The sequence below is a fragment of the Schistocerca americana genome, chromosome 6 (assembly GCF_021461395.2).
Source record: "Schistocerca americana isolate TAMUIC-IGC-003095 chromosome 6, iqSchAmer2.1, whole genome shotgun sequence".
Taxonomy (NCBI): Eukaryota; Metazoa; Arthropoda; class Insecta; order Orthoptera; family Acrididae; genus Schistocerca; species Schistocerca americana.
The window spans coordinates 276,889,717-276,917,533 of record NC_060124.1 but is presented as its reverse complement, the minus strand read 5'-3'; the positions used below and the strand labels follow the sequence as shown (position 1 = coordinate 276,917,533).

The following is a 27,817-nucleotide window of genomic DNA, read 5'->3' as shown; positions in this document are numbered from 1 at the left end:
CAGTACATGCTGGAAATGTGTGAACATGATTGGGTGATTCATAATTTTTTTCAACTTCTACTTGTCTATTTGTGCATTTGCTAATGAACTTCATTTGAATATTTTAATATCAATCTTATAAACGTGATGCATTCCCTAATGGTTTCCTGTTCTACAAAATCCCAGATTTCTGTTTGTTTACACTTTATACCTCTGTCTCACAATGTAATATGAAACTTCTCTAAGCTTCACAATGCTTAATCCAACTTTTCAGAAAAAATTAGATACATATTTGGAAAAGCGTTTTTGAAAACTTTAGATTAAGTTATGTGTAGAGCTTAGAGTAGTTTGCTGTTACATTTTTTTCTGCATGCAGTTCATTCCACATGTGAATTCATAATATTAACAAATTACTTTGTTAAAATTAACTCATAATGTTAACAGATAATTTTGTTAAATGTCTAAATGCAGTTTGCTTTCAATTGTAAACAACATTACTACAAACTGAGCAGTACAGTACCATAAATAATAATGAGTGCAGTAAATTACATGGTATCTCTTTAAAAAAGACTTAGCAACTTACTCGTTTTGTGAGCACTAGAGCATGAAGCTGACAATTTTCCGCCACTGTCACCAGACAGTGACAAGGTTAATGTCCTTGTGTAATGCAAGGAATCTTCTTCTCAGTTGTACAAGACACACTGGCTGCATCTACTTCTTTGCTTGGTGCTGTTAAGGTAAGATTAGAAATGAAAAGCACATTTCCCTCCTTTCCCCTGCACAATTTAAAGACATTTTCTTTTTAAAGCAATAATATTGTGTAAGTATGGTACATATTATTACTTAAAATGTGGCCTTATTTTACAATGAGTTTAAAAATTATGTTGTGAACTTTAGCAAGGAACTCATGCACAGCAGAACTGCGAAAGTATTCTGCAATACTCTCTAGTCACAAGAAGCTCTTGACTTTGGTATTTTGATAACTGACGAAGAAGGGTGTATAACTGAATGAAGTTTTGTTTAATTTGGAATTATCTTATATGTTACACATTGGAACTTACAGAATTGACTTAATCTCCCAATAATATATATCTCAAAAAATCAGTGAAACATTTAAATTATAGATACTGTCGGTTTTGTTTATACCACAAATATATGTGTGTTCTGAATCACACCGTCTACTTTCTTAGTTCAGGTGCTGTTCCCACTGTTTTATGAAATGTGGTAGAAAAATCACTCTCCCTCAAAAATGAACAATTAACCCTACAAGTAGTTCACTTACAATATTGCGGAACAGTGTTAATTAGTTATGAATTAAAATTACTTATGAAGCAGCCTACTCATGATATTTCAGGATAAAATAATTTATATAATCTTGGATGACTTACACTAATAGTTTATTCTACACACACACACATACACACACACACACACACACACACACACACACACACACACACACACACAGAGAGAGAGAGAGAGAGAGAGAGAGAGAGAGAGAGAGAGAGAGAGAGAGAGAGAGAGCATATGTGATTATTTGTTAATCATGACAATTCTGATGCAGCAGAAGCTGTCTCCATTTATAGCAGCAGAAGCTGTCTCCATTTATAGCAGCTGATTACTTTTTACAATGCACGTTGCTATGTTTAGAAGAATTAAGGTGTAGGGATGCCCAACATGATAGAAGTTTGTTGAAAGCCTTTGAACAAGAATACAGAACTCCATCTGAAGCCCTCATAAGGAGGCAAAATCGAAGTGAAAATTATGTGTCTGTACTATAAAATGCTTGTTACTAACAATTAAACTGAAACATTAAGATATACACCTACTGGAAAGTGATACGAAAGTTACTGGATCCCTAGAGAGACGTCTGCAAGAAGTGTGACTATCTGAAAGATACTTCTGATTTCAAAAGATACTGAACTGACTTTCTTGATTAATTTACCTGTAAATTAACTCCATTTTCACTGATTAACGAGCTGGACACCATGTAGTTTTACAGATAGTGCTTCATTATTTGTAAGAATATTACTGATTGACTGAAAATGTATAGAATAGAACATAATAGAATCTTTATTTGCCTTTCAGTATGTTTTCCATACAATTGGTATCGTCAGTGTGTTCAATAAATTTTTTTAAAAATCACAGTAATTATTATTGTACACAATTGTGCCTATGCAGGGCAAGCAGATATGCATGCTAAAGTAATATTGATAATACAACAATTATTCATCCACAGTAATAATAATAATAATAATAATAATAATAATAAATACATTGGCTACACCACTGCAATTTCATAACCACTCCTACAACCCTTTAGATCACATAACATCAACAGATACGAAGAAAGTAAATTGGAGAAAGAAAACACTACATGGCAAGCACCCGTATCATCTAACACAGCCACATATTGATCAAGACGCATCCAACACATGGCTAACAAAAGGCAATATATACAGTGAGACAGAAGGATTCATGATTGCAATACAGGATCAAACAATAAACACCAGATATTACAGGAAGCATATTATTAAATATCCCAACACCACAACAGATAAATGCAGACTTTGCAAACAACAAATAGAGACAGTAGATCACATCACAAGCGGATGTACAATACTAGAAAATACAGAATACACCAGAAGACATGACAATGTAGCAAAAATAATACGTCAACAACTTGCCATACAACATAAACTAATAAAACAACATGTTCCCACATACAAGTATGCACCACAAAATGTACTGGAGAATGATGAATACAAATTATACTGGAACAGAATCATTATAACAGATAAAACAACACCACATAACAAACCTGACATCATACTCACCAATAAAAAGAAGAAATTAACACAACTAATCGAAATATCCATACCCAATACAATAAATATACGGAAGAAAACAGGAGAAAATATTGAAAAATACATCCAACTGGCTGAGGAAGTCAAGGACATGTGGCATCAGGATAAAGTTGACATTATACCAATTATACTATCAACTACAGGAGTCATACCACACAATATCCACCAGTACATCAACGCAATACAGCTACATCCAAACTTATATATACAACTACAGAAATCTGTAATTATTGGTACATGTTCAATTACCCGAAAGTTCCTAAATGCAATGTAACATATACTGTACAGTTAAAAGGAAGTGACGCTTGATCAAGGTCCGCGTCACTTTCCATTTTTGACCAGACATAACGTCTAAGAAAAGAAAGAATAATAATAATACATCATAACAGTTAAATATACAATAGTATCAAGATATATTTATGGTACATCTTACGTATCCATGTAAAAAGTCATTGTTGGTACATTACTGTCACAAACATATAGCTATAATTCATACGGCAGTTTTTTGTTTCATGTAGCATGTCTCGTTTGTGTCACTGTTTAGAAACTCATCAAGTGAGTAATATGGCGTACATTTGAGCCACGCTTCTATTGTTTGCTTTAAGTTATTCATCGGTAGTTTGCTCATAGCCTTTGAGAGTTTGTTATAAAATTTCAAGCTAAGGTGTTTATGGTACTTTTGTGTTAATGTCAGCCTTGTGTATGGTAGGTCTGTGTTACTATTATTTTGAGTATTATGAACATCCACATCAGATCTACTAAGTAGTGTCATTATCTTTAGCTCTTTAAAATGATTTTTGCAACTTTGTCTTGGTGCTAGTCCTAAAATGCAACTAACTGCTTTCTTTTGCCACTTGAAGATGGTACTTGAACCCAATGAGTTACCCCAAAGAAGTACCCCATATTGCAGTTGTGAATTTAAAAAAGCTCAGTATGTGGAGATTAGCAGATTTTTACTGATAATGTGTCTCAGCTTGTGTAATAGAAAGAGAGTTCGAGTCACAAAATTACAAAACAATGAAGTATACACTTGTGTCATTGTGTCTACACTGATTCAAAACTAGTTGCACGAAACTTGTTCCACAAAGTGAGTTGCCTTTTTCTCAAGGCCCTTTTGGTTCCAAATCTGGTGCTAGCACAAGAAAAGGACCACACTATGGGATCCCATATGGTAGGTAATTAGGAGCATCTCCACCGTGAGTGTATTAAACAGGACAAGGTATTCTATATTTTTATTTATTTGATTGCTATTCAGTTTGACAGGGTGACAGTGATGCAATGTCGTATGTCATAAGGAATGTGCTGAAGAAAAACGAAATAGAATAATGAAATGTGGAACTATTAAATGCTAGAATTAAAACCACAATGAAAACAGTAACTCAGCAATCAATAATAGGGATGCAATATATCAATTTACTTCATTTGACAAATAATGAGTTATGACAAACAGTGAGTTAAGAGGACAGGTCAGCCATTGTTATCAGGCTGTGTTCCATTGCTAAGAAAAATCATAAGATTATTATGTTACATCAGAAGAATTTTGCGCTTTGCATAAACGTACTGAACGCAATAACTTATTCTGCAAACACAGCTGCTATTGGTGCACCAAAAAGCAAAGGGTTATTATTTAATCCATGGCCTATTTGTAGGCATAGCCCCCGCATTAGCCTGGTATGATGGCGTCTATGGAATGTCGGAAGATGTGCAATTTAGCAGCAAAGTCTGAAAAACATAAAATCAACCCACTCTTTTGGGGTGCAACTCCTGTTACATACGAGAGATAGTGATGAACACTGTCTACATCTACATACACGCAAGCCACTATGAGATGCTTGATGTAAGGTATCCTTTACCGCTACTAGTCATTTCCTTTCCTCTTCGACTCGCAAATAGACCAAGGGAAAAATTAATGTCTGTATGGCTCTGTATGAGCCCTAATTTCTTGTATCTTATATTCATGGTCTTTATGTGAAACATATGTTGATTGCAGTAGAATCATTCTGCAGTCAACTTCAGATGCTGGTTCTCTAAATTTTCTCAACAGTGTCCCTTGAAAAGGTTGGCTTCCCTCCAGGAATTCCCATTCTAGTCCGTGAAGCATCTACATAATACTTGCATGTATTTTAAACCCACTGGTAACAAATCTACCAAAATCTAACACTGTATTTACTACTTGATCGATTTTTCTTGATCACTTTGCTTCCTACTTCCGAACTGGTAAAAATCAGAAGACATGGTGGCTCTAGTGATTTGAATCTGACCTCTGCCAATCTTAGTGATCTAACACTGCCCTGAGTAGCATTTAACTAGTCAATGTCTCGTGTCAGCACTTATTCTCCCCATACCACTACTCTTCCTACAGTAGGCCTACAGGCAATGGACAAAATATGGAAACACCACGAGAAATGCAGATACTGGCTAAGTCTACAGGTTTCACTGTTGTATTTGATCATGAATGGCATCTGTGCAGTGTCCTCAATACTTTTCAGGTGTGTGTTTTGATGAGAACAGTATTCTATGTAATTGTATATGCATTATGTTAGAGCTAAGTAAATTCAAACATGGGTGTACCATTGGTGCTCGTAGGGTGGGACCTACCATAGCCAAGGGAGCCAACATATTTCATGTTTCAAGAGGCACTGCATCAAAAATTTACCACATACAGGGAAAGTGGAAAATCATTGTCTGCTAAGTCACAACACGGATGAAAGTTAGTGTTGCGTGATCTTGATGTTGAGTGATCATGACAGAGGATCATTAAAGAGGAATGTGACAAAAATAAGAGGACAGCAGGTGCAAAAGTCATTGCAGAACTAAATGTCACACTCACAAACCTTCCCAAAACCACACCATAAAGGGAGCTCAATAATCAGGGAATTGCCGGGCAAGCTGGAATTCCAAAATCACTCGTCAGTGATGCAAATGTGTGTAACAGAAAAATGTGGTGCTGAAACCATAAAACTTGCAATATGGAGCAACAGAAGAAAGTCATTGGGTCAGATGAGTCCTGTTAGTCTTGTTTCACGCTGTTCCCAAATTTTGGCCAAGTTTGCATTTCAGGACTGAGTTATGATGGAGGTTCCATGACGATTTGGCCAGCCATATTGTGATATTCCATAGCCCCTTGGTTTGGTTACTCTGAAAGGCCACAATACCACCAAGGATTATGTGGCCATTTTGGTTGATCATTTTAGCAGGTGGCCATTTTGGTTGCTCTCATTATACAGTGTTTGTTCCCCAATGGTGATGCCGTGTTCCAAGATAACAGAGCCCCAATTAGCACAGCTTGCATCATCCCAGATTGGTTTTGTGAGCATGAGGACGAATTGTTGCAACTCCCCAGGCCACCACAGCCTGTAAGATCTCAATAATACAGAGCATGTGTGGTCTGCTTTGGAGAGATGGGTGCATGATTGCTATCCATCTCCATTATTGTGTCTGAGCAGGAAAAATGGTATAAGTTTCCTTTGAAAAAAATACAGACCTGTATTTATCTATTCTGAGATGACTAGCAGCTGTTTTGAATGCCGACAGGTTTCTTACACCACATTAGGCATGATAACGCATCATGTTTTTGGTGTTTCCATATTTATGTTCATCTCATTATGTGTTGGGCAGAGCTTGGTTCCTCACTTCCCCCAACACTTTCTGTTATCATTGAGAAAGACAGGACAAATGGTAGGTGTAGATGAGAGAACTGAATTGTGGCCGGTAGTGTTAAGATAACTGCACTCAATAGGCATTTTGATTCTACATTGCAACTATGGCAAGTGTATAGCTGCTGCACTGTTTGCCTGGTCTATTAGTATCTATGGTCAAAGGTGCAAACTGAAATTTGACCAAAGAGATTCACAAAGATACAAAATAAAAAATCATGTGATGTTAAGAATTTGATGCACAGATTTTATTGCATCATTGCTTGCCAGTCAGACTTTATAACATTATTGCAGATACCAACAGAGATGTTGCTCGTGTACTAGCTTACCTGGGACTGACTGTTTTGAGGTGATGGTTGGTCTTATATAGACTGGTGTAAGGATACATTGTAGTTTCGTAGACTACATTTCACATTGCAAAATGGCTACATTAGATTTTTCCGATTTGGATGAGTTATATGTTAGATGTTAATTCGGGTTGCAAAATATGAAGTAGTTTAGAAAAATGCAGATGATGAAGGAATCCTTTTTTTAAATCCTTTTTTTGGATGTATTCAAATTTTGATTATAGTTATCTCTGAAGTTAAATAGTTTCAGGGAAACCAAAGAATGTTACTATAAAGTCTGGATGTCGGTCTTTCTAATGAGTGGTGTCAACATATCTAATCTCACTGATTAGCTTAGTCAAAGTTCCCTATCACATGCTGTAGTAAAGATTTCAGTTGTTAGTAACTTATAATGAACACAATTTGAGCAAAAAAGAATAATGAATTAAAGTACATATTATACAAGTATTTAACAGATACTTTAATAAAAAGTTAAAAATGAGTAAAAAAAGAAGAAAATAATTATTAGTACAGGCATAATAAGAGAAAAATGGGATGTTCTAGCTTGGTCTGTTTTGAAGTAAATACATTTTTGTGAGCAATTTTTTCTATACATGAAATGCCAAAACAGTATGAATAAGTCCATAGACCTTTCCTTATGAGTGCATTTGTTTAACATATTTTTGACTGAGTAAATGGCAATTGAGGCCTGAAGGGGGTTGAATTTGCACAAGAATAGTTTTAACTGACAAGGTGTGTGTAATAGGAATTTAATAACAATGTTCTAGAGATATGAGGCGAGTGAAAATTGTTGAGAGAGGTGCCGGTGTGTTCTTGAGCAGTAATACTCATTTTACAGGGGCTGCTGGAAGTCTTGGCAAAATTAGTAAGTTATAAGATCCCTCATTGGTCCATACACTCATTTATTCTTTCATTTATTCATTGTAGAGTTCTGTAGATTCTTTCAAGTTGGAGAACCTTCAAGGCTTTGGAACAAGTCAAGATATACATTAACTAAAGTCGAACAAAAAATTGAAATTTAATCTCTATGCTGTATTGCATATGCCAACTAAGTTTAACCAAGTAAATTAGAAAGAAAGCTGTTACTTTAGACAAATGTGCTGCTTTCTTGGTTACATTAAGTAGCTGCTTGTTTGTTTATAATTTACATGATCTCATTGATACTTTACAAAGAAAATAGTTACGAAGATGTGTAAATACAAGTCCTGTTTACAATACCCCACTATTTGTCATGTGGCTTGCATTAAACAGCATTACTTGGCATGTATCCAACACAACATTTTGATTCTTGAATATAGATATTTACATAATTTGTAGAAGGTGTAAAGTCATGGTACAGCTTTTTTTTAAACAATAGCAGTGCCAAATTGTGCTTCGATGGTGAATATGGGTACATCACACAATGCTGCTTCAACGCAGGGATCCCAGTAACACCCAATGCCATCATGCTAGATTCTGGGACCTTATGATAATGCTGAACGCAATCTGGCAATGTCGATTCACCTCAGAGATTCCACACGTGGATGCATCCATCACAATGTTGTGTGCAGAACTGGCTCTCAATTGGAAAGAAGGCATGGTGCTGTTCCTGTATCCAGTGTTGTTCATGGGTGTGCTACTGTCTGAGTGCCTTTCTGTGCTGCCACGTTGAGGGAAGCTCCAACAGTGGTCACTACGTTGGCATTCTCTGGTGCTTCAGATGTCTTTACTCTGTCAGTGTATTTGTTTATCTCGCTACAGTCAAGTCTATTTCTAACTCAAGGTACGTGGTTTGATGGAATGATCCTGCACAGATGAATGAATAATTTATATGTCCTCTTGTTTGCTAGTCTTGTTGAGGCCGTTGAGATCCTGTGTAGCATTGGGTATGGTGCCCCTGAACCCACTGATTCCATTTGCATGACAGTCATGGGATCACCAATATTGTGAAACAGTAAACCACAGTCTCAATAGACCACCATCCTGCTGTTGTCAAATTCTGACACATGCTAATAAATGTTTCTCCTTGTAACACAAGGCAAACATGATCTCTGAAGAAAAAAAAATCAACATTCAGTTGTGATTTATGAATGGGGAACTCACTGTCTAATCTTTTGTTATATACAGAACATATAGGGTGTTACTCCTATCTACTTGTTGCAGTTGTGTTAAAATACTAATAATTTGCATATCCAGGTACGTAGTACAGTTCTTGCACATTTAGCCTTTGTTGCAATCTGTCTCATGGTGTTGCAATACTAATGCCCAGTCATTTATGTAGATAGGCAAGTGAATACAGTAAGCTGTCGATAGCGGAAGAGGTGAACACGGCAGGGAAATCTTCGTGGAGTACTTCACCTTTTAAAGCTTACCCACTATTCTGTGCATGATTACAACTGTCATTGGCGCTAAAGTCTCTGTTGCTGGAAAGTGGCATCTCATAGGCACTGCTTGCAGGATGAAATGTGAAATGATTTGGGTGAAGGTCACGGTTAAGGCAGGCTCAGACATGGTAATTGGATGTCTCTATAGGACCCCTGGCTCAGCAGATGTTGTGGCTGAGCACCTGAAGGATAATTTGGAAAATATTTCGAGTAGATTTCCCCACCATGTTATAGTTCTGGGTGGAGATTTTAATTTGCTGGATATAGACTGGGAGATTCAAACGTTCATAACGGGTGGCAGGGACAAAGAATCCAGTGAAATTTTTTAAAGTGCTTTATCTGAAAACTACCTTGAGCAGTTAAACAGAGAACCGACTCGTGGCGATAACATCTTAGACCTTCTGGTGACAAACAGACCCGAACTATTTGAAACAGTTAACGCGGAACAGGGAATCAGCAATCATAAAGCAGTTACGGCATCGATGATTTCAGCCATAAATATAAATATTAAAAAAGGTAGGAAGATTTTTCTGTTTAGCAAAAGTGACAAAAAGCAGATTACAGAGTACCTGACGGCTCAACACAAAAGTTTTGTCTCAAGTACAGATAGTGTTGAGGATCAGTGGACAAAGTTCAAAGCCATTGTACAATATGCATTAGATGAGTATGTGCCAAGCCAGATTGTAAGAGATGGAAAAGAGCCACCGTGGTACAACAACCGAGTTAGAGAACTGCTGCGGAAGCAAAGGGAACTTCACAGCAAATATAAACATAGCCAAAGCCTTGCAGACAAACAAAAATTATGCGAAGCGAAATGTAGAGTGAGGAGGGCTATGTGAGAGGCGTTCAATGAATTCGAAAGTAAAGTTCTATGTACTGACTTGGCAGAAAATCCTAAGAAATTTTGGTCTTATGTCAAAGGAGTAGGTGGATCAAAACAAAATGTCCAGACACTCTGTGACCAAAATGGTACTGAAACAGAGGATGACAGACTAAAGGTCGAAATACTTAATGTCTTTTTCCAAAGCTGTTTCACAGAGGAAGACTGCACTGTAGTTCCTTCTCTAGATTGTCGCACAGATGACAAAATGGTAGATATCGAAATAGACGACAGATGGATAGAGAAACAATTAAAATCGCTCAAAAGAGGAAAGGCCGCTGGACCTGATGGGATACCAGTTCAATTTTACACAGAGTACACGAAGGAACTTGCCCCCCCTTCTTGCAGCGGTGTACCGTAGGTCTCTGGAAGAGCGTAGCGTTCCAAAGGATTGGAAAAGGGCACAGGTCATCCCCGTTTTCAAGAAGGGACGTCGAACAGATGTGCAGAACTATAGACCTATATCTCTAACGTCGATCAGTTGTAGAATTTTGGAACACGTATTATGTTCGAGTATAATGACTTTTCTGGAGAATAGAAATCTACTCTGTAGGAATCAGCATGGGTTTCGAAAAAGACAGTCGTGTGAAACCCAGCTCGCACTATTCGTCCACGAGACTCAGAGGGCCATAGACACGGGTTCACAGGTAGATGCCGTGTTTGTTGACTTCCGCAAGGCGTTTGATACAGTTCCCCACAGTCGTTTAATGAACAAAGTAAGAGCATATGGACTATCAGACCAATTGTGTGATTGGATTGAGGAGTTCCTAGGTAACAGAACGCAGCATGTCATTCTCAATGGAGAGAAGTCTTCCGAAGTAAGAGTGATTTCAGGTGTGCCGCAGGGGAGTGTCATAGGACCATTGCTATTCACAATATACATAAATGACCTGGTGGATGACATCGGAAGTTCACTGAGGCTTTTTGCAGATGATGCTGTGGTGTATCGAGAGGTTGTAACAATGGAAAATTGTACTGAAATGCAGGAGGATCTGCAGCGAATTGACGCATGGTGCAGAGAATGGCAATTGAGTCTCAATGTAGACAAGTGTAATGTGCTGTGAATACATAGAAAGATAGATCCCTTATCATTTAGCTACAAAATAGCAGGTCAGCAACTGGAAGCAGTTAATTCCATAAATTATCTGGGAGTGCGCATTAGGAGTGATTTAAAATGGAGTGATCATATAAAGTTGATCGTCGGTAAAGCAGATGCCAGACTGAGATTCATTGGAAGAATCCTAAGGAAATGCAATCCGAAAACAAAGGAAGTAGGTTACAGTACGCTTGTTCGCCCACTGCTTGAATACTGCTCAGCAGTGTGGGATCCGTACCAGATAGGGTTGATAGAAGAGATAGAGAAGGTCCAACGGAGAGCAGTGCGCTTCGTTACAGGATCATATAGTAATCGCGAAAGTGTTACGGAGATGATAGATAAACTCCAGTGGAAGACTCTGCAGGAGAGATGCTCAGTAGCACGGTACGGGCTTTTGTTAAAGTTTCGAGAACATACCTTCACCGAAGAGTCAAGCAGTATATTGCTCCCTCCTATGAATATCTCACGAAGAGACCATGAGGCTAAAATCAGAGAGATTAGAGCCCACATAAGCATACCGACAATCCTTCTTTCCATGAACAATACAAGACTGGAATAGAAGGGAGAACCGATAGAGGTACTCAGGGTACCCTCCGCCACACACCGTCAGGTAGCTTGCGGAGTATGGATGTAGATGTAGATAAATGTCGGAATTCTGAATCATTGTGGTGCCCTGCTTCTGTCATCACAGAAAGAGTAACTAGTGACATACGATTTGAATTTGCTTTGGAACGGGTATGGATCCCAGTTGTTTGCTTTATGTTAGATGGGAGATTTTTTAATCCATAGAAGAGGAGTGATATTTACATGAAAATTATTTTTGTGGCTTGTATTTATTGTGCAAATCACAGTTCAACTTAAATTGATTTCTATTATCAGGAACAGAAACCATTAAGGAGTAAATGTAGTGTGGAGTGAGTGTAAGAATTCGAAGATTCTTAAAGAGACCTGTAGAAGATATGCAGTAATCTAATTTTACGGTAGTCATACTGATTGTTTCTGCTGAATTAATACATTATTTTACCATGAGGAAGAAACCTGGAGCCAGTCACATTGTTTTTGAATTAATACTTCATCTCTCCATGATTAGATTTGGGTGTAGCCGCATCATCTGAAGGCAAAATTTCGCATTTTTATCTTAAAGAAAAATTTTCTTTATACATTTCAACATAAATTTTCTAGTCAATAATCCTTCCAGTCTGAAATCTAAGCAGATGCTTTCTTCTTCAAATGTGTCGCTTCTTTAGCTTACTCCCACTCATCATACAAACAGTAGTCATGCTCTCATATATATATATATATATATATATATATATATATATATATATATATATATATATATATATATAAAAAAACAAAGATGAGGTGACTTACCGAACAAAAGCGCTGGCAGGTCGATAGACACACAAACAAACACAAACATACACACAAAATTCAAGCTTTCGCAACAAACTGTTGCCTCATCAGGAAAGAGGGAAGGAGAGGGAAAGACGAAAGGAAGTGGGTTTTAAGGGAGAGGGTAAGGAGTCATTCCAATCCCGGGAGCGGAAAGACTTACCTTAGGGGGAAAAAAGGACAGGTATACACTCGCACACACGCACATATCCATCCACACATACACATATGTGTGGATGGATATGTGTGTGTGTGCGAGTGTATACCCGTCCTTTTTTCCCCCTAAGGTAAGTCTTTCCGCTCCCGGGATTGGAATGACTCCTTACCCTCTCCCTTAAAACCCACTTCCTTTCGTCTTTCCCTCTCCTTCCCTCTTTCCTGATGAGGCAACAGTTTGTTGCGAAAGCTTGAATTTTGTGTGTATGTTTGTGTTTGTTTGTGTCTGTCGACCTGCCAGCACTTTCATTTGGTAAGTCACATCATCTTTATATATATATATATATATATATATATATATATATATATATATATATATATATATATATATATATATAATAGAGGGAAACATTCCACGTGGGAAAAATATATCTAAAAAGAAAGGTGATGAAACTTACCAAACAAAAGCGCTGGCAGGTCGATAGACACACAAACAAACACAGACATACACACAAAATTCTAGCTTTCGCAACCTATGGTTGCCTCGTCAGGAAAGAGGGAAGGAGAAGGAAAGACAAAAGGATATGGGTTTTAAGGGAGAGGGTAAGGAGTCATTCCAATCCCGGGAGCGGAAAGACTTACCTTAGGGGGAAAAAAGGACAGGTATACACTCGCACACACACACATATCCATCCACACATACACAGACACAAGCAGACATTTGTAAAGGCAAAGAGTTTGGGCAGAGATGTCAGTCGGGGCGGATGTACAGAGGCAGAGATGAAGTTGAAAGACAGGTGAGGTATGAGCGGCGGCAAATTGAAATTAGAAATTAGCGGAGATTGAGGCCTGGCGGATAGCGAGAAGAAAGGATATGCTGAAGGGCAAGTTCCCATCTCCGGAGTTCTGACAGGTTGGTGTTAGTGGGAAGTATCCAGATAACCCGGACGGTGTAACACTGTGCCAAGATGTGCTGGCCGTGCACCAAGGCATGTTTAGCCACAGGGTGATCCTCATTACGAACAAACACTGTCTGCCTGTGTCCATTCATGCGAATGGACAGTTTATTGCTGGTCATTCCCACATAGAACGCTTCACAGTGTAGGCAGGTCAGTTGGTAAATCACGTGGGTGCTTTCACACGTGGCTCTGCCTTTGATCGTGTACACCTTCCGGGTTACAGGACTGGAATAGGTGGTGGTGGGAGGGTGCATGGGACAGGTTTTACACCGGGGGCGGTTACAGGGGTAGGAGCCAGAGGGTAGGGAAGGTGGTTTGGGGATTTCATAGGGATGAACTAAGAGGTTACGAAGGTTAGGTGGACGGCGGAAAGACACTCTTGGTGGAGTGGGGAGGATTTCATGAAGGATGGATCTCATTTCAGGGCAGGATTTGAGGAAGTCGTATCCCTGCTGGAGAGCCACATTCAGAATCTGATCCAGTCCCGGAAAGTATCCCGTCACAAGTGGGGCACTTTTGGGGTTCTTCTGTGGAAGGTTCCGGGTTTGAGGAGATGAGGATGTGGCTCTGGTTATTTGCTTCTGTACCAGGTCGGGAGGGTAGTTACGGGATGCACAAGCTGTTTTCAGGTTGTTGGTGTAATGGTTCAAGGATTCCGGACTGGAGCAGATTCGTTTGCCACGAAGACCAAGGATGTAGGGAAGGGACCGTTTGATGTGGAATAGGTGGCAGCTGTCATAATGGAGGTACTGTTGCTTGTTGGTGGGTTTAATGTGGACGGACGTGTGAAGCTGGCCATTGGACAGGTGGAGGTCAACGTCAAGGAAAGTGGCATGGGATTTGGAGTAGGACCAGGTGAATCTGATGGAACCAAAGGAGTTAAGATTGGAGAGGAAATTCTGGAGTTCTTCTTCACTGTGAGTCCAGATCACGAAAATGTCATCAATAAATCTGTACCAAACTTCGGGTTGGCAGGCCTGGGTAACCAGGAAGGCTTCCTCTAAGCGACCCATGAATAGGTTGGCATACGAGGGGGCCATCCTGGTACCCATGGCTGTTCCCTTTAATTGTTGGTATGTCTGGCCTTCAAAAGTGAAGAAGTTGTGGGTCAGGATGAAGCTGGCTAAGGTAATGAGGAAAGAGGTTTTAGGTAGGGCGGCAGGTGATCGGCGTGAAAGGAAGTGCTCCATCGCAGCGAGGCCCTGGACATGCGGAATATTTGTGTATAAGGAAGTGGCATCAATGGTTACAAGGATGGTTTCCGGGGGTAACAGACTGGGTAGGGATTCCAGGCGTTTGAGAAAGTGGTTGGTGTCTTTGATGAAGGATGGGAGACTGCATGTAATGGGTTGAAGGTGTTGATCTACGTAGGCAGAGATGCGTTCGGTGGGGGCTTGGTAACCAGCTACAATGGGACGGCCGGGATGATTGGGTTTGTGAATTTTGGGAAAAAGGTAGAAGGTAGGGGTGCGGGGTGTTGGTGGGGTCAGGAGGTTGATGGAGTCGGGTGAAAGGTTTTGTAGGGGGCCTAAGGTTCTGAGGATTCCTTGAAGCTCCGCCTGGACATCAGGAATGGGATTGCCTTGGCAAACTTTGTAAGTAGTGTTGTCTGAAAGCTGACGCAGTCCCTCAGCCACATACTCCCGACGATCAAGTACCACAGTTGTGGAACCCTTGTCCGCCGGAAGAATGACGATGGATCGGTCAGCCTTCAGATCACGGATAGCCTGGGCTTCAGCAGTGGTGATGTTGGGAGTAGGATTAAGGTTTTTTAAGAAGGATTGAGAGGCAAGGCTGGAAGTCAGAAATTCCTGGAAGGTTAGGAGAGGGTGATTTTGAGGAAGAGGAGGTGGGTCCCGCTGTGACGGAGGACGGAACTGTTCCAGGCATGGTTCAATTTGGATAGTGTCTTGGGGAATTGGATCATTAGGAGTAGGATTAGGATCATTTTTCTTCGTGGCAAAGTGATATTTCCAGCAGAGAGTACGGGTGTAGGACAGTAAATCTTTGACGAGGGCTGTTTGGTTAAATCTGGGAGTGGGGCTGAAGGTGAGGCCTTTGGATAGGACAGAGGTTTCGGATTGGGAGAGAGGTTTGGAGGAAAGGTTAACTACTGAATTGGGGTGTTGTGGTTCCAGATTGCGTTGATTGGAATTTTGAGGTTTTGGAGGGAGTGGAGCTGGAAGTGGGAGATTGAGTAGATGGGAGAGACTGGGTTTGTGTGCAATGAGAGGAGGTTGAGGTTTGCTGGAAAGGTTGTGAAGGGTGAGTGAGTTGCCTTTCCGGAGGTGGGAAACCAGGAGATTGGATAGTTTTTTAAGGTGGAGGGTGGCATGCTGTTCTAATTTGCGGTTGGCCTGTAGGAGGATGCTCTGAACAACAGGTGTGGATGTGGCAGAGGAAAGATTGAGGATTTTTATAAAGGATAGGAGTTGATGGGCGTGTTGATTGGCTGAGTGGATGTGTAGGTGAAGGATTAGGTGGGTGAGGGCAATGGATTGTTTGGTTTGGAACTGGTATAGGGACTGATGGAAAGAAGGGTTGCAGCCAGAGATGGGAACTTTAAGTGTGAGGCCTTTGGGGGTGATGCCAAATGTCAGACAAGCCTGAGAAAATAAAATATGGGAGTGTAATCTGGCTAGGGCGAAGGCATGTTTGCGGAGGGAATGTAAATAAAACTTAATGGGGTCGTTGTGAAGGTGTTGTGAGGGTGACATGGTACTAGAAGGTGGAAAGTGGAACACGAGGCTGAAATGAAAATGAAAATAAATATGAAAAAATATATGGGGAGAGATAAAGGTAAAATTAGAAAGCAAATGGAGATCTGGTGTGAAAAAAGGCGAAAAAGGGTTGGTTAGGGCTGGGCTATGTTAATCCTGTGGTGAACTTGTGTAGGTAGATAATGATGTGCATAAAGGTTAGGTGGTTGTGTTGCCGCCAAAACACGTGAAAGGGTGGAGAAATTCGGGAAAATTTCGAAAAAACTACGTGAGGATGTATTAAAAGGAGTGGTTTGGTGGTGGCAGATTATGGAAATGAAGCTAACAATTGTTTGATGAAGAAATAATGACGTTAAAACCTGTGGGAAGCGGCTAAAAATGATCGGTGATGTGAGAAAAACGGAAATGGAAATAAAGCAAAAGTTATTAAAACTGCCGAAAGGGTTGTTTAATAGCTAAAAGGAACTGTTTGTGGACTGGAAACGGTGGATTTTATAGCAGCAAAGCGGGAAAAAAATTTTTTTTTTTTTTTTTTTTTTTTTGTTATGGTTTCGAAGTGATTTACGTATTATTACGTATTATTGAGTGTATATCGACGGGATAAAATTGTATACTGGATTACGGTAAAAAAGGGAGAAGGTGAATAGAAAGTGAAACTGCTGGCAAAAACAGAAGGAGGAAATAAGACGACAGTAAAGACTTCGAAATGTAACAGTGACAATAACAATAACGATAACAATAACAAACGTGATTGTTGGCTTCAAATTAATGATATGAATATAATAGAGGGAAACATTCCACGTGGGAAAAATATATCTAAAAAGAAAGATGATGAAACTTACCAAACAAAAGCGCTGGCAGGTCGATAGACACACAAACAAACACAAACATACACACAAAATTCTAGCTTTCGCAACCTATGGTTGCCTCGTCAGGAAAGAGGGAAGGAGAAGGAAAGACAAAAGGATATGGGTTTTAAGGGAGAGGGTAAGGAGTCATTCCAATCCCGGGAGCGGAAAGACTTACCTTAGGGGGAAAAAAGGACAGGTATACACTCGCACACACACACATATCCATCCACACATACACAGACACAAGCAGACATTTGTAAAGGCAAAGAGTTTGGGCAGAGATGTCAGTCGGGGCGGATGTACAGAGGCAGAGATGAAGTTGAAAGACAGGTGAGGTATGAGCGGCGGCAAATTGAAATTAGAAATTAGCGGAGATTGAGGCCTGGCGGATAGCGAGAAGAAAGGATATGCTGAAGGGCAAGTTCCCATCTCCGGAGTTCTGACAGGTTGGTGTTAGTGGGAAGTATCCAGATAACCCGGACGGTGTAACACTGTGCCAAGATGTGCTGGCCGTGCACCAAGGCATGTTTAGCCACAGGGTGATCCTCATTACCAACAAACACTGTCTGCCTGTGTCCATTCATGCGAATGGACAGTTTGTTGCTGGTCATTCCCACATAGAACGCTTCACAGTGTAGGCAGGTCAGTTGGTAAATCACGTGGGTGCTTTCACACGTGGCTCTGCCTTTGATCGTGTACACCTTCCGGGTTACAGGACTGGAATAGGTGGTGGTGGGAGGGTGCATGGGACAGGTTTTACACCGGGGGCGGTTACAGGGGTAGGAGCCAGAGGGTAGGGAAGGTGGTTTGGGGATTTCATAGGGATGAACTAAGAGGTTACGAAGGTTAGGTGGACGGCGGAAAGACACTCTTGGTGGAGTGGGGAGGATTTCATGAAGGATGGATCTCATTTCAGGGCAGGATTTGAGGAAGTCGTATCCCTGCTGGAGAGCCACATTCAGAATCTGATCCAGTCCCGGAAAGTATCCCGTCACAAGTGGGGCACTTTTGGGGTTCTTCTGTGGAAGGTTCCGGGTTTGAGGAGATGAGGATGTGGCTCTGGTTATTTGCTTCTGTACCAGGTCGGGAGGGTAGTTACGGGATGCAAAAGCTGTTTTCAGGTTGTTGGTGTAATGGTTCAAGGATTCCGGACTGGAGCAGATTCGTTTGCCACGAAGACCAAGGCTGTAGGGAAGGGACCGTTTGATGTGGAATGGGTGGCAGCTGTCATAATGGAGGTACTGTTGCTTGTTGGTGGGTTTAATGTGGACGGACGTGTGAAGCTGGCCATTGGACAGGTGGAGGTCAACGTCAAGGAAAGTGGCATGGGATTTGGAGTAGGACCAGGTGAATCTGATGGAACCAAAGGAGTTAAGATTGGAGAGGAAATTCTGGAGTTCTTCTTCACTGTGAGTCCAGATCACGAAAATGTCATCAATAAATCTGTACCAAACTTCGGGTTGGCAGGCCTGGGTAACCAGGAAGGCTTCCTCTAAGCGACCCATGAATAGGTTGGCATACGAGGGGGCCATCCTGGTACCCATGGCTGTTCCCTTTAATTGTTGGTATGTCTGGCCTTCAAAAGTGAAGAAGTTGTGGGTCAGGATGAAGCTGGCTAAGGTAATGAGGAAAGAGGTTTTAGGTAGGGCAGCAGGCGATCGGCGTGAAAGGAAGTGCTCCATCGCAGCGAGGCCCTGGACATGCGGAATATTTGTGTATAAGGAAGTGGCATCAATGGTTACAAGGATGGTTTCCGGGGGTAACAGACTGGGTAGGGATTCCAGGCGTTTGAGAAAGTGGTTGGTGTCTTTGATGAAGGATGGGAGACTGCATGTAATGGGTTGAAGGTGTTGATCTACGTAGGCAGAGATGCGTTCGGTGGGGGCTTGGTAACCAGCTACAATGGGACGGCCGGGATGATTGGGTTTGTGAATTTTGGGAAGAAGGTAGAAGGTAGGGGTGCGGGGTGTTGGTGGGGTCAGGAGGTTGATGGAGTCGGGTGAAAGGTTTTGTAGGGGGCCTAAGGTTCTGAGGATTCCTTGAAGCTCCGCCTGGACATCAGGAATGGGATTGCCTTGGCAAACTTTGTAAGTAGTGTTGTCTGAAAGCTGACGCAGTCCCTCAGCCACATACTCCCGACGATCAAGTACCACAGTTGTGGAACCCTTGTCCGCCGGAAGAATGACGATGGATCGGTCAGCCTTCAGATCACGGATAGCCTGGGCTTCAGCAGTGGTGATGTTGGGAGTAGGATTAAGGTTTTTTAAGAAGGATTGAGAGGCAAGGCTGGAAGTCAGAAATTCCTGGAAGGTTAGGAGAGGGTGATTTTGAGGAAGAGGAGGTGGGTCCCGCTGTGACGGAGGACGGAACTGTTCCAGGCATGGTTCAATTTGGATAGTGTCTTGGGGAATTGGATCATTAGGAGTAGGATTAGGATCATTTTTCTTCGTGGCAAAGTGATATTTCCAGCAGAGAGTACGGGTGTAGGACAGTAAATCTTTGACGAGGGCTGTTTGGTTAAATCTGGGAGTGGGGCTGAAGGTGAGGCCTTTGGATAGGACAGAGGTTTCGGATTGGGAGAGAGGTTTGGAGGAAAGGTTAACTACTGAATTGGGGTGTTGTGGTTCCAGATTGCGTTGATTGGAATTTTGAGGTTTTGGAGGGAGTGGAGCTGGAAGTGGGAGATTGAGTAGATGGGAGAGACTGGGTTTGTGTGCAATGAGAGGAGGTTGAGGTTTGCTGGAAAGGTTGTGAAGGGTGAGTGAGTTGCCTTTCCGGAGGTGGGAAACCAGGAGATTGGATAGTTTTTTAAGGTGGAGGGTGGCATGCTGTTCTAATTTGCGGTTGGCCTGTAGGAGGATGCTCTGAACAACAGGTGTGGATGTGGGAGAGGAAAGATTGAGGATTTTTATAAAGGATAGGAGCAATCCATTGCCCTCACCCACCTAATCCTTCACCTACACATCCACTCAGCCAATCAACACGCCCATCAACTCCTATCCTTTATAAAAATCCTCAATCTTTCCTTGACGTTGACCTCCACCTGTCCAATGGCCAGCTTCACACGTCCGTCCACATTAAACCCACCAACAAGCAACAGTACCTCCATTATGACAGCTGCCACCCATTCCACATCAAACGGTCCCTTCCCTATAGCCTTGGTCTTCGTGGCAAACGAATCTGCTCCAGTCCGGAATCCTTGAACCATTACACCAACAACCTGAAAACAGCTTTTGCATCCCGTAACTACCCTCCCGACCTGGTACAGAAGCAAATAACCAGAGCCACATCCTCATCTCCTCAAACCCGGAACCTTCCACAGAAGAACCCCAAAAGTGCCCCACTTGTGACGGGATACTTTCCGGGACTGGATCAGATTCTGAATGTGGCTCTCCAGCAGGGATACGACTTCCTCAAATCCTGCCCTGAAATGAGATCCATCCTTCATGAAATCCTCCCCACTCCACCAAGAGTGTCTTTCCGCCGTCCACCTAACCTTCGTAACCTCTTAGTTCATCCCTATGAAATCCCCAAACCACCTTCCCTACCCTCTGGCTCCTACCCCTGTAACCGCCCCCGGTGTAAAACCTGTCCCATGCACCCTCCCACCACCACCTATTCCAGTCCTGTAACCCGGAAGGTGTACACGATCAAAGGCAGAGCCACGTGTGAAAGCACCCACGTGATTTACCAACTGACCTGCCTACACTGTGAAGCGTTCTATGTGGGAATGACCAGCAACAAACTGTCCATTCGCATGAATGGACACAGGCAGACAGTGTTTGTTGGTAATGAGGATCACCCTGTGGCTAAACATGCCTTGGTGCACGGCCAGCACATCTTGGCACAGTGTTACACCGTCCGGGTTATCTGGATACTTCCCACTAACACCAACCTGTCAGAACTCCGGAGATGGGAACTTGCCCTTCAGCATATCCTTTCTTCTCGCTATCCGCCAGGCCTCAATCTCCGCTAATTTCTAATTTCAATTTGCCGCCGCTCATACCTCACCTGTCTTTCAACTTCATCTCTGCCTCTGTACATCCGCCCCGACTGACATCTCTGCCCAAACTCTTTGCCTTTACAAATGTCTGCTTGTGTCTGTGTATGTGTGGATGGATATGTGTGTGTGTGCGAGTGTATACCTGTCCTTTTTTCCCCCTAAGGTAAGTCTTTCCGCTCCCGGGATTGGAATGACTCCTTACCCTCTCCCTTAAAACCCATATCCTTTTGTCTTTCCTTCTCCTTCCCTCTTTCCTGACGAGGCAACCATAGGTTGCGAAAGCTAGAATTTTGTGTGTATGTTTGTGTTTGTTTGTGTGTCTATCGACCTGCCAGCGCTTTTGTTTGGTAAGTTTCATCATCTTTCTTTTTAGATATATTTTTCCCACGTGGAATGTTTCCCTCTATTATATTCATATCATTAATTTGAAGCCAACAATCACGTTTGTTATTGTTATCGTTATTGTTATTGTCACTGTTACATTTCGAAGTCTTTACTGTCGTCTTATTTCCTCCTTCTGTTTTTGCCAGCAGTTTCACTTTCTATTCACCTTCTCCCTTTTTTACCGTAATCCAGTATACAATTTTATCCCGTCGATATACACTCAATAATACATAATAATACGTAAATCACTTCGAAACCATAAAAAAAAAAAAAAAAAAAAAAAAAAAAAAAAAAAAAAAAAAAAATAATTTTTTTTTTTCCCGCTTTGCTGCTATAAAATCCACCGTTTCCAGTCCACAAACAGTTCCTTTTAGCTATTAAACAACCCTTTCGGCAGTTTTAATAACTTTTGCTTTATTTCCATTTCCGTTTTTCTCACATCACCGATCATTTTTAGCCGCTTCCCACAGGTTTTAACGTCATTATTTCTTCATCAAACAATTGTTAGCTTCATTTCCATAATCTGCCACCACCAAACCACTCCTTTTAATACATCCTCACGTAGTTTTTTCGAAATTTTCCCGAATTTCTCCACCCTTTAACGTGTTTTGGCGGCAACACAACCACCTAACCTTTATGCACATCATTATCTACCTACACAAGTTCACCACAGGATTAACATAGCCCAGCCCTAACCAACCCTTTTTCGCCTTTTTTCACACCAGATCTCCATTTGCTTTCTAATTTTAACTTTATCTCTCCCCATATATTTTTTCATACACTCCTGGAAATTGAAATAAGAACACCGTGAATTCATTGTCCCAGGAAGGGGAAACTTTATTGACACATTCCTGGGGTCAGATACATCACATGATCACACTGACAGAACCACAGGCACATAGACACAGGCAACAGAGCATGCACAATGTTGGCACTAGTACAGTGTATATCCACCTTTCGCAGCAATGCAGGCTGCTATTCTCCCATGGAGACGATCGTAGGGATGCTGGATGTAGTCCTGTGGAACGACTTGCCATGCCATTTCCACCTGGCGCCTCAGTTGGACCAGCGTTCGTGCTGGACGTGCAGACCGCGTGAGACGACGCTTCATCCAGTCCCAAACATGCTCAATGGGGGACAGATCCGGAGATCTTGCTGGCCAGGGTAGTTGACTTACACCTTCTAGAGCACGTTGGGTGGCACGGGATACATGCGGACGTGCGTTGTCCTGTTGGAACAGCAAGTTCCCTTGCCGGTCTAGGAATGGTAGAACGATGGGTTCGATGACGGTTTGGATGTACCGTGCACTATTCAGTGTCCCCTCGACGATCACCAGTGGTGTACGGCCAGTGTAGGAGATCGCTCCCCACACCATGATGCCGGGTGTTGGCCCTGTGTGCCTCGGTCGTATGCAGTCCTGATTGTGGCGCTCACCTGCACGGCGCCAAACATGCATACGACCATCATTGGCACCAAGGCAGAAGCGACTCTCATCGCTGAAGACGACACGTCTCCATTCGTCCCTCCATTCACGCCTGTCGCGACACCATTGGAGGCGGGCTGCACGATGTTGGGGCGTGAGCGGAAGACGGCCTAACGGTGTGCGGGACCGTAGCCCAGCTTCATGGAGACGGTTGCGAATGGTCCTCGCCGATACCCCAGGAGCAACAGTGTCCCTAATTTGCTGGGAAGTGGCGGTGCGGTCCCCTACGGCACTGCGTAGGATCCTACGGTCTTGGCGTGCATCCGTGCGTCGCTGCGGTCCGGTCCCAGGTCGACGGGCACGTGCACCTTCCGCCGACCACTGGCGACAACATCAATGTACTGTGGAGACCTCACGCCCCACGTGTTGAGCAATTCGGCGGTACGTCCACCCGGCCTCCCGCATGCCCACTATACGCCCTCGCTCAAAGTCCGTCAACTGCACATACGGTTCACGTCCACGCTGTCGCGGCATGCTACCAGTGTTAAAGACTGCGATGGAGCTCCGTATGCCACGGCAAACTGGCTGACACTGACGGCGGCGGTGCACAAATGCTGCGCAGCTAGCGCCATTCGACGGCCAACACTGCGGTCCCTGGTGTGTCCGCTGTGCCGTGCGTGTGATCATTGCTTGTACAGCCCTCTCGCAGTGTCCGGAGCAAGTATGGTGGGTCTGACACACCGGTGTCAGTGTGTTCTTTTTTCCATTTCCAGGAGTGTATTTATTTTCATTTTCATTTCAGCCTCGTGTTCCACTTTCCACCTTCTAGTACCATGTCACCCTCACAACACCTTCACAACGACCCCATTAAGTTTTATTTACATTCCCTCCGCAAACATGCCTTCGCCCTAGCCAGATTACACTCCCATATTTTATTTTCTCAGGCTTGTCTGACATTTGGCATCACCCCCAAAGGCCTCACACTTAAAGTTCCCATCTCTGGCTGCAACCCTTCTTTCCATCAGTCCCTATACCAGTTCCAAACCAAACAATCCATTGCCCTCACCCACCTAATCCTTCACCTACACATCCACTCAGCCAATCAACACGCCCATCAACTCCTATCCTTTATAAAAATCCTCAATCTTTCCTCTGCCACATCCACACCTGTTGTTCAGAGCATCCTCCTACAGGCCAACCGCAAATTAGAACAGCATGCCACCCTCCACCTTAAAAAACTATCCAATCTCCTGGTTTCCCACCTCCGGAAAGGCAACTCACTCACCCTTCACAACCTTTCCAGCAAACCTCAACCTCCTCTCATTGCACACAAACCCAGTCTCTCCCATCTACTCAATCTCCCACTTCCAGCTCCACTCCCTCCAAAACCTCAAAATTCCAATCAACGCAATCTGGAACCACAACACCCCAATTCAGTAGTTAACCTTTCCTCCAAACCTCTCTCCCAATCCGAAACCTCTGTCCTATCCAAAGGCCTCACCTTCAGCCCCACTCCCAGATTTAACCAAACAGCCCTCGTCAAAGATTTACTGTCCTACACCCGTACTCTCTGCTGGAAATATCACTTTGCCACGAAGAAAAATGATCCTAATCCTACTCCTAATGATCCAATTCCCCAAGACACTATCCAAATTGAACCATGCCTGGAACAGTTCCGTCCTCCGTCACAGCGGGACCCACCTCCTCTTCCTCAAAATCACCCTCTCCTAACCTTCCAGGAATTTCTGACTTCCAGCCTTGCCTCTCAATCCTTCTTAAAAAACCTTAATCCTACTCCCAACATCACCACTGCTGAAGCCCAGGCTATCCGTGATCTGAAGGCTGACCGATCCATCGTCATTCTTCCGGCGGACAAGGGTTCCACAACTGTGGTACTTGATCGTCGGGAGTATGTGGCTGAGGGACTGCGTCAGCTTTCAGACAACACTACTTACAAAGTTTGCCAAGGCAATCCCATTCCTGATGTCCAGGCGGAGCTTCAAGGAATCCTCAGAACCTTAGGCCCCCTACAAAACCTTTCACCCGACTCCATCAACCTCCTGACCCCACCAACACCCCGCACCCCTACCTTCTACCTTCTTCCCAAAATTCACAAACCCAATCATCCCGGCCGTCCCATTGTAGCTGGTTACCAAGCCCCCACCGAACGCATCTCTGCCTACGTAGATCAACACCTTCAACCCATTACATGCAGTCTCCCATCCTTCATCAAAGACACCAACCACTTTCTCAAACGCCTGGAATCCCTACCCAGTCTGTTACCCCCGGAAACCATCCTTGTAACCATTGATGCCACTTCCTTATACACAAATATTCCGCATGTCCAGGGCCTCGCTGCGATGGAGCACTTCCTTTCACGCCGATCGCCTGCCGCCCTACCTAAAACCTCTTTCCTCATTGCCTTAGCCAGCTTCATCCTGACCCACAACTTCTTCACTTTTGAAGGCCAGACATACCAACAATTAAAGGGAACAGCCATGGGTACCAGGATGGCCCCCTTGTATGCCAACCTATTCATGGGTCGCTTAGAGGAAGCCTTCCTGGTTACCCAGGCCTGCCAACCCGAAGTTTGGTACAGATTTATTGATGACATTTTCGTGATCTGGACTCACAGTGAAGAAGAACTCCAGAATTTCCTCTCCAATCTTAACTCCTTTGGTTCCATCAGATTCACCTGGTCCTACTCCAAATCCCATGCCACTTTCCTTGACGTTGACCTCCACCTGTCCAATGGCCAGCTTCACACGTCCGTCCACATTAAACCCACCAACAAGCAACAGTACCTCCATTATGACAGCTGCCACCCATTCCACATCAAACGGTCCCTTCCCTATAGCCTTGGTCTTCGTGGCAAACGAATCTGCTCCAGTCCGGAATCCTTGAACCATTACACCAACAACCTGAAAACAGCTTTTGCATCCCGTAACTACCCTCCCGACCTGGTACAGAAGCAAATAACCAGAGCCACATCCTCATCTCCTCAAACCCGGAACCTTCCACAGAAGAACCCCAAAAGTGCCCCACTTGTGACGGGATACTTTCCGGGACTGGATCAGATTCTGAATGTGGCTCTCCAGCAGGGATACGACTTCCTCAAATCCTGCCCTGAAATGAGATCCATCCTTCATGAAATCCTCCCCACTCCACCAAGAGTGTCTTTCCGCCGTCCACCTAACCTTCGTAACCTCTTAGTTCATCCCTATGAAATCCCCAAACCACCTTCCCTACCCTCTGGCTCCTACCCCTGTAACCGCCCCCGGTGTAAAACCTGTCCCATGCACCCTCCCACCACCACCTATTCCAGTCCTGTAACCCGGAAGGTGTACACGATCAAAGGCAGAGCCACGTGTGAAAGCACCCACGTGATTTACCAACTGACCTGCCTACACTGTGAAGCGTTCTATGTGGGAATGACCAGCAACAAACTGTCCATTCGCATGAATGGACACAGGCAGACAGTGTTTGTTGGTAATGAGGATCACCCTGTGGCTAAACATGCCTTGGTGCACGGCCAGCACATCTTGGCACAGTGTTACACCGTCCGGGTTATCTGGATACTTCCCACTAACACCAACCTGTCAGAACTCCGGAGATGGGAACTTGCCCTTCAGCATATCCTTTCTTCTCGCTATCCGCCAGGCCTCAATCTCCGCTAATTTCTAATTTCAATTTGCCGCCGCTCATACCTCACCTGTCTTTCAACTTCATCTCTGCCTCTGTACATCCGCCCCGACTGACATCTCTGCCCAAACTCTTTGCCTTTACAAATGTCTGCTTGTGTCTGTGTATGTGTGGATGGATATGTGTGTGTGTGCGAGTGTATACCTGTCCTTTTTTCCCCCTAAGGTAAGTCTTTCCGCTCCCGGGATTGGAATGACTCCTTACCCTCTCCCTTAAAACCCATATCCTTTTGTCTTTCCTTCTCCTTCCCTCTTTCCTGACGAGGCAACCATAGGTTGCGAAAGCTAGAATTTTGTGTGTATGTTTGTGTTTGTTTGTGTGTCTATCGACCTGCCAGCGCTTTTGTTTGGTAAGTTTCATCATCTTTCTTTTTAGATATATTTTTCCCACGTGGAATGTTTCCCTCTATTATATTCATATCATTAATTTGAAGCCAACAATCACGTTTGTTATTGTTATCGTTATTGTTATTGTCACTGTTACATTTCGAAGTCTTTACTGTCGTCTTATTTCCTCCTTCTGTTTTTGCCAGCAGTTTCACTTTCTATTCACCTTCTCCCTTTTTTACCGTAATCCAGTATACAATTTTATCCCGTCGATATACACTCAATAATACATAATAATACGTAAATCACTTCGAAACCATAAAAAAAAAAAAAAAAAAAAAAAAAAAAAAAAAAAAAAAAAAATAATTTTTTTTTTTCCCGCTTTGCTGCTATAAAATCCACCGTTTCCAGTCCACAAACAGTTCCTTTTAGCTATTAAACAACCCTTTCGGCAGTTTTAATAACTTTTGCTTTATTTCCATTTCCGTTTTTCTCACATCACCGATCATTTTTAGCCGCTTCCCACAGGTTTTAACGTCATTATTTCTTCATCAAACAATTGTTAGCTTCATTTCCATAATCTGCCACCACCAAACCACTCCTTTTAATACATCCTCACGTAGTTTTTTCGAAATTTTCCCGAATTTCTCCACCCTTTAACGTGTTTTGGCGGCAACACAACCACCTAACCTTTATGCACATCATTATCT

At 42.9% G+C, this 27,817-nt stretch overlaps 1 protein-coding gene across 1 annotated transcript in view; it reads left to right on the top strand.

Moving 5' to 3' along the window:
• The first annotated feature begins 680 nt into the window (after positions 1-680).
• The window catches only part of LOC124619700, a 139,605-nt gene continuing 112,468 nt past the window's right edge, over positions 681-27,817 (top strand). The window contains exon 1 of the mRNA XM_047146257.1: positions 681-716. The gene's annotated coding sequence lies outside the window, so the exon portion shown is untranslated. The remainder of the gene's footprint in view (positions 717-27,817) is intronic.